This window comes from Mustela nigripes, chromosome 9, assembly GCF_022355385.1.
Source record: "Mustela nigripes isolate SB6536 chromosome 9, MUSNIG.SB6536, whole genome shotgun sequence".
Lineage (NCBI taxonomy): Eukaryota > Metazoa > Chordata > Mammalia > Carnivora > Mustelidae > Mustela > Mustela nigripes.
In genome coordinates this window covers 51,133,678-51,142,479 of record NC_081565.1, presented here as the reverse complement: position 1 = coordinate 51,142,479, position 8,802 = coordinate 51,133,678, and the positions used below count along the sequence as shown (strand labels likewise).

Genomic DNA, 8,802 nt, shown 5'->3' with positions numbered 1-8,802 from the left:
TATTGGGTCAAGAAGTAAAAAAATTACAATTAAGTCAATTTGGTTGATGGTGGTTTTAGGGATTATCTGTCCTTACTGATTTCTGTCTAATCATTCCATAGATTACTAAGAGAAGGATGTTAAAATCTCCAACTTTAGTGGCGAGTTTTTCTATTTCTACTTTCAGTTCTACCATTTTTTGCTTTATGTATGTTGAAGATCTTTTGTTAGGTGCATTTACATTTAGGATAGCTCTGTATTCTCTGTGCCTTAGCCCCTTTATCATGGGAATGTCCCTTTTTATCCTTGGTAATTTTTCTTCTTCAGAATTGTATTTTTCTGGACTGACATCAGCAAGATGGTGTAACAGGAGTACTCTACTATAACCCTATCACAAAGCATCAATTCTGACAATTGCCCAGGGATGAGAGTGCCTTTGTGAGAGTCTAGGAGTCCAGCGGAGAAGTTCCAGCACAGTCTTGAGGCAAAAAAATAAAAAAAAAATAAATAAATTCAAAAGTAGATGCACTGAAGAGGGAAAAGATAGTTTCATTTTGCCCATATCCCTTCTCCCCCAAAGCAGTATGGCTCAGTGCCAGGAAAGACCTCCACAGCCCATGATTTTTTTCCACAAAAGAAAGCGAGAGCTAGGCTTCTCCAGCTGTTCAGGACACAGCCAAGAGGTCCACTTCTTTCTTGCTCCTTCTTTGCTGGGATAATCTATAAGATCTACTGGACTGGGAAAGGCTGGGAGATAGTATGTAGAGCTCAGAGCTCATCAAAAGAACACTACTAATTGCTTCACAGTTCTTCCCACTAACTGATTCATGATAGCCATCAAGAGACTTGTCCACTACCCACTGGTGAATTCTTTGTCTGTGGCCCCCCTGGCTGGGCCACAGGAGCCCTTATTGGTCTGTGTGCCTCACTCATACCCCTTTCTCTTCCCTTCCCCACCATCTGTGTATATCTCCCAGTGTGGGCTTCCATGGATGGTAAGATTTAGCTGTTAGAGGCAGTCAGCAAGCAAGTGAAGAAAGTAGGCCAGACCATGGGATTAGGAAAAGGTTTACAAACCTGAGCATTTCAGGACACTGCCCTAAAGAAAATAATCAGGAAGCTCAAAATATCCAGCCTGGCTTTGCAAGCCTGAGAGAAGGCATGCAGTTTTTTAAGAATTCCCCCCAAGAAGGAACAGGAAGTATGAGGTAGGCACATCCATAGAAAAGGTGTGAGAAAGCCTCAGAATCTTTAGACAGATTGACAGGTGAAAGCATCTCTCCCAAAGCAGTCGGTAAGACTGGAGGAAGTGATAGCTTCTTCAAATATGAAGACATCAGTGGAAATTCAAAGAACACAGAAAATCAAAGAAATATGACTCCATAAAAGGAGCACAATAGTTTTCCAGCAAATGATCAAAAAGAAATGGAAATCTACAAATGGCCTGACAAATAGTTTAAGATCATTATATTAAGGAAGTTCAGTGAGCTACAATAGAACAAGACAACTCAGTGAAATCAGGAAAACAATCTACAAACCAAACAAGAGGTTCAACAGAGAGAAAAAAACCAGAAATTCTGAAGCTGAAATATACAAGGAATGAAAAGAAAACTGTAATAGAGAACTTCAAGAATAGACAAGACCAGCAGAAGAAAGACACCATGAACTCAAAGTCAAGCCATTTGCAGTTATCCGGTCAGCATACAATAATACAACAGAAATGCATAGTATCATAAGAGACTACTGTGAATAATTATATGGCAACAAACTGAATAACTTAGAAAAAATAGATAGATTCCAGGCTCCTGGGTGGCTCAGTGGGTTAAAGCCTCTGCCTTCAGCTCAGGTCATGGTCCCAGCGTCCTCAGATCTAGTCCCGCATCGGGCTCTGCTTTGTGGGGAGCCTGCTTCCTCCTCTCTCTCTGCCTGCCTCTCTGCCTACATGTGGTCTCTGTGTGTCAAATAAATAAATAAATAAATCTTAAAAAAAAATAGATAGATTCCTAGAAACATATAACCTACCAAGAGTGAATCAGGAAGAAATAGAAAATCTGAATAGACCTATAAATGGTAAGGATTTTGAATCAGTAATCAAAAGTCCCCCAGTGAAGAAAACCCCAGATGCAGATGGGCTCACTGGTGAATTCGACCAAATATTTAAACAAGAATTAATGCCAAACCTTCTCAAACTATTCTAAAACAACAAAGAGGAAGAAACACTTCTAAAGCTCATTTTACCAGGCCAGCATTACTAGACAAGGGAACTATAACAAAAATTATAGATCAATATCTCTGATGAGCATAGATTTAAAAAGTCCTTAATAAAATCCTAGCAAACTGAATTCAGCCGTTCAGTAGAAAGATCATATATCATGAGGCAGGACATATCTCTGGGATGCAAGGATGTTTTAACATATGCATGTATTGATACACCACATTAAGAGAGTGAAGGATAGAAATCATATGATCATTTTAATAGATGCAGAAGAAGCATTGGCAGTATTCAACATCCTTTCATTAAAAACTCTCAACAAATTAGGCATGGAAGGAATGTATTTCAACATATTAAAGACCATATATTAGAAGCGCATAGCTAACATCATTCACAGTACTGAAAAGTTGAAAACTTTCCTCTAAGATTAGGAACCACAAAAGAATACCCACTCTTGTCATTTCTGTTCAAACACAGTATTGGAAGTACTAGAGCAGTTAGGCAAGAAAAGAAAAAAAAGGTTCCAATAGGAAAGAAAGAAAGTTGCCACTGCAGGTACATAATTTAAAAATAGAAAATTCTAGGACGCCTGGGCGGCTCAGTGGGTTAAGCCACTGCCTTTGGCTCAGGTCATGATCTCAGGGTCCTGGGATCGAGCCCCACATCGGGCTCTCTGCTCAGCAGGGAGCCTGCTTCCCTTCCTCTCTCTCTGCCTGCCTCTCTGCCTACTTGAGATCTCTCTCTGTCAAATAAATAAATAAAATCTTTTAAAAAAAATAGAAAATTCTATATAAAAATTGGTTAATTAATGTTTGCTCTGGCAGCACATATACTAAAATTGGAACAATACAGAGAAGATTAGCATGGCCCCTATGCAAGGATGACATGCAAATTCGTGAAGCGGTCCATATCTTTTATGGAACTAGAGGGTATTATGCTTAACGAATAAGTCAATCAGAGAAAGACGATCTCCCTGATATGAGGAAGTCGAAAAGCAACATGGGGTGTTTGGGAGGTACGAAAAGAATAAATGAAGCAAAATGGGATTGGGAGGGAGAAAAACCGTAAGAGACTCTTAATCTCGTGAAACAAACTGAGGCCTGCTGGGGGGAGGGAGAGAGAGGGTGGTTGGATTATGGACATTGAGGAGGGTATGGGCTATGGTGAGTGCTGTGAAGTGTGTAAACCTGGCGATTCACAGGTTTATATACCACTGGGGCAAATAATACATTATATGTTAATTAAAAAATTGGTAAATTAGTTTGGTGAAATTTCAGGATACAAACTTAACATACAAAATTCATTTGCATTTCTACACACTAACAATGGCCTATCTTAAAAAGGATGTTTAAAAATCCCATTTATAGTATCACCAAAGACAATAAAATACTTAGGAATAAATTTAACCAAGGATATGAAATTTTTAAATTTTAAATTTTTAAATCTAAAATTTTTATGGACACACAAAAGATCCTAAATAGCCAAACCAATCTTGAACAAGAAGAACAACCCAGGGAGCATCATGCTTTCTGATTTCAAAGCTACATTACAAAGCTCTATTACAAACCAAGCTATAGCTATATTACAAAGCTATAGTAAGCAAAACAGTATGTACTGACATAAAAACAGACACATAGACCAATGAAATAGAATAGAAATTCCAGAAATATACCCCCACACATCTGGTAAACTAATCTTTGACAAGAGTGTCAAGAACACTCAAGGGGGAAATTTTACTCCCTTCAATAAGTGGTATTGGGAGAACTATCTCCACATGGAAAGGAATGAAACTGGACCTCTGTATTACACTGCTCACAAAAATTAAACTCAAAATAGGCCAAGTACTTAAATGTAAGACCTGAAACTGTAAAAGCCTCAGAAGAAAAATCAAGGAAAATTCTTCTTGATATTAGTCTTGGCAGTAAGTTTTTGGATGTGACACCAAAACGTAGGCAACCAAAGCCAAAATAAGCAAATGTAGCTAAACCAAACCAAAAAGCCTCTGCACAGCAAAGGAAACAACAAAGTGAGAAGGAACCTACTGAATGGGATAAAATATTTGCAAACCATGTATCTGATAAGGCATTAATAACTAAAAATATAAAGAATTCTTACAACTCAATAGTCAAAAGCAAAACAAAACAAAACCAAACCCAAATAATCCAACTTAAAAATTGTCAAAGGAGCTGAATTTTTCCATAGAAGGCATACAGATGGCCAACAGGTACATGAAAAGGTAGTTAACATTAGTAATCATCAGGGTAATGCAAGTCAAAACCACAATGAGATGTCCTCTCATTACTATTAGGATGGCTGTCATCAACAAGACAAGAGATAACAAGCATTGGTGAGGATGTGGAGGAAAAGGAACACTTGTACACTGTTAGTTGGATTATAAATTGGTACAGACATGGAAAATAGTACAGACATTACTTGAAAGTTTATAAACAGAGTCAGCATATGATCCCACAATCCCATTCATGGATATATATCCAAAGGAAATTTAGTCATGGTCTTGAAGAGAGAATCTGCACTCCCATGCTCATTGCAGCATTTTTCACAATAGTCAAGATGTGGAAACCATTTAGGTGTCCATGGATGGATGAATGGATAAAGAAAATGTGATACATATATCACATTATAATGAATATTATTCAGACATAAAGAAGGAGGAAACCCCACCATTTGCAACATGGATGTACCAGAAGGCACTCTGCTGGGTGAAATAAGACAAAGAGAGAAAGACAAATATTGTATAGTATCACTTATATGTGGAATCTAAAAGCAGAAAAAAATGTGGAACTCATAGAAATAGAGAATGGTGCTTGCCAGGGGATAAAGGATGGGGGAAATGAAATGTTGGTCAAAGGGTACAAACTTTCAGTTATAAGACGAGGTGCTAATATACAGCACGATGGCTATAGTTAATGACTCTGTATTGTACACTTGAAGTTTGTAAGAGAGTAGCTCTCAAGCATTCTCACCACACACTCTAAAGGTAACATATCTGCTGTGATAGATATGTTAATTAGCTTGATTCTGGTAAATAATTCATAATGTATGTGTATACCAAATTATCACATTGGGGGGAAGAGAAAGAATTATCCTTTTTCTTATGTTAATATGACCATTCTAGTTTTCTTCTGGTTCGTGACTGCATGGTATAAATCTTTTTCCGTCATTTAGATTTTAGCCTATATGTGTGTTTTAATATAAAAGGGGTTCCGTATAGAATAAGAACCCAATTGTATTCGATTATCAAATAACCTGATTACCCACCTATTGACTGAATTCAGTCATATGACAATGACTACTTTCAAGGAAAGCTGTGTATGGTAGTGTTTTAGCTGGACATATTGCCTGCACACCCAAATACACATGTATACACATACATTCACATACATCCAAGTTTCTTTCTTTTTTTTTTTTTTAAGATTTTATTTATTTGACAGAGAGATCACAAGGAGGCAGAGAGGCAGACAAAGAGAGAGGGGGAAGCAGGCTCCCTGCTCAGCAGACAGCCTGATGTGGGGCTTGATCCCAGGACCCTGAGATCACGACCCGAGCCGAAGGCAGAGGCTTTAACCCACTGAGCCACCCAGGCGCCCCCCAAGTCTGTTTCTAAAGAAAAGAGTGAGAGAGGATGTTTGATTTAACAGCTAGCTCTCTGTTTTAATGTATCTTTGTTATCTGTATCTGTCTTTACATATGAATTAGGACATATGAAATCTTTTTTTTTCCTTTTTGGAAAAAATAAAATAAATTATTTGATCATTTTATATAACATTTGAATTCTCTTATTAATGTTATTCCTGCTCAAGTTATTCCACATGCATTGACTATAAAAACACATCATTCCCAGGAAAGTGTAGAAGGATAACTTTTTGTCTCTGTTTGAAAAAATATGCTTACTTCATCAATGGAGTTTAACGTCTCAAATTTCTTAGTAGTCATGAGTTTTCAGCAACATATAGACTGTTTCTGTTTCAAAAAGCATTTTTCTTTAAAACAAAGTTAGGAGTTGGAATATCAGCCATCTGAAGTGTGTCCCTATGAGACTGGAATCAATTTTCAGACTTTGAGGAACAAACTTTCATCCTAGGTGAACACAGAGTATGAGTAGGTGTGGGAAGAGCAGCCTGGCTGGTATGTGAAATCACTGTTGGAGGTAAGCAGGTCACACGTGGCATTTTATTAGGGCGTTTCCCCTTCCCTGATGAAAACCGACTATTTTAATTTATTTTTAAACTCCCCAAATACAAATACTCCTTTTATATAATATGTTGGTATCTAAATGCATGTTTCATACATTTAAATATAGAATGTATCTTATTGTCAAGCTAAATATAATGTGTTGAAATAAAAAACAATAAATCTAGAAATTATTTATCAGCCTTTGTAATGTTTTCCTAGTCAATTATATTTATCTAGGTTGAAGCACCCAAAAGTGAAAATTATATTTAGAGGGAAAACATTTAACTGGATAACAGAACATTCTATTATAAAATGTTATAAACATTCTATTATAAAATGTTATACAACATTTTCCAACACTACTTTCCTTATTTTCACCTTAGCCCCCTTTTCTTTTTGATTGTCCTTATCCATTGAACAAGACCTGAAAATCAACTTAATTTTCCCTGAAATTTGGAAATTAAAGTCCAATAATATTTGAAGACATTCATTGTCCTTTGTTCTATCTAGACATGTTAATTTAGTGTGATTTTAAATGTGTTTTTCTAGTTTTGAAAAATATTTGTCATAATATTTCTTCAAAAATTAACCTACTAAAAATTACTTCCTAAGATACATTCATATATCTTAAACATAGAGATAGTTCTTAAAAGTAAAGAACAATATTTGGTTAATAGCACCTAAACTCGCACCAAACTTGTAAATATGAACTAAATACCTGGATTTAGAGGGAAAAAATTCACTGTACAGTAGAAAGAAATAAATTCAGAACACTCTTTTCCCAGACTCACAGATTATTACCCAAAGCAGCATGTATAAACAAATCCTTGTTTCCACTTTAATCTGTGCAATTTTAAATATTTCTCCATTCATAGAGAGAACATTTACAAAATTAAGATATAGCATGTAAATGTGAACGGAGTATGGTGCTTTAAAGATGGGGAATGATTATTTAAAGGTGAGTGTGATGCTTAAAATTTCATAACCTGGAACGAAAGATAAACAAAAAGATAAGTGGTTGACAGAGGGCGACTTACAGCTATGGTCTCAGACTAATATGATTTTCAGTTAATAAGATTCAGACAGAACCAGAAATTTTTAATTTAGGGCACTGAAACAAATCAAATGGCACAAAACAAATGTCATATAAAACAATTATTGAATGCCATAAGCCAGCAAAAAGGTTTATGAATCTCAGAATTGACTCTGATTTTAAAAAGCACAGGAGGATATTCAAAAGCAAAGTCAAGGAGAAAATGATCAGTGTACAGCGATTATAGAAGCGAGGCTGGCTTTTAAATAATTGACATATCATAAAATAATTTCAATCATTTTACAAACATTTAATTAGTATTTTCCTTAGCATAACAATAAGCCTAAAGTCAAGTAAAGAGTCTGTGATTAACAAACTCATCTGTTAAAATTCATCTGACACACTATTTATTGTTCTGTTTGGATTAGCCAATAATTACAGGAGGGAAAATTTCACCATCATGTTGAAGTTACCTAGTTGAAATGAAATAAGGATGCTCTTGAAGACCTTCTTTTGGAAAATGCCAGTGCCAAGAACGTGTAGACAAATCTTGAACGGTCACATAGTTTTCTGTAATTTCACTCATGTACAGCAGAGGGCAGTAATATAATTATAGTAGTTGAACCTGAAGGGAGTAATTATCTGTGATTCTGGGATTCACCGGAAGTAGTAAACTAGAAAGTCTTTCTCATCTTCATCAATGAAGAGTTTTCTCCTATCTAAATAGGGAAATTCTTTGCATGAAATTTACTTAATTTTTATAGCTGAAGGGCCATAATAATAGAAAGTTAATGTTGATTATTCCCCCAGAAATCAACAACACAACGAGTGATCTTTGAACATCATAAACCAGCTTCCTCAGAAGACTAATAACACTCTATCAACCTCTCCCCCAGTTCCTCTTGCTCTCACATAGCTACACTCACCTAACTACATCTTCTCCCCGAACACCGTCCCAGAAATCTAAAAGTGGAAAAACTTTTGGCTATGTTAGCAGCTTTTTATGATACAGTTGAAACATTGTCTGATCGTAACGATCTCCACAAGGTGATGGAAACTTTAAGACAAGTGGAAAGACCAACAATTAGCTGTTATGAAAGAATGAGAAAGTTAACCGAAATCATACTCAAATATGTTGTTTCATCACAAAGAGAGAGAACAGATGGTTAAACAGTTTTGTGGTCTTCATTGTCTGGGTAGAATTAATAGAATAATTGCCACTCTTAGCAAAGCATAACGCAAGCATAGTAGACAAAAATGATCACTTGCTTATAAAATTAACTGCGCTAGATGTTTGGGCTCTGCTCTGCAGAAGTTGAAAGTCTAGCGGCAGACTTCAAGCATGTTAACAAATACATTAAATAAAATGTGGTAAGTCCTGTGG

General features: G+C 36.1%; 1 non-coding gene across 1 annotated transcript; it reads left to right on the top strand.

Annotated features, from left to right (window-relative positions):
* The first annotated feature begins 3,003 nt into the window (after positions 1–3,003).
* Positions 3,004–3,106, top strand: LOC132025213 (U6 spliceosomal RNA). Its single transcript, XR_009406478.1, has one exon. It is a non-coding gene; the product is annotated as a U6 spliceosomal RNA (small nuclear RNA).
* Positions 3,107–8,802: the final 5,696 nt, after the last annotated feature.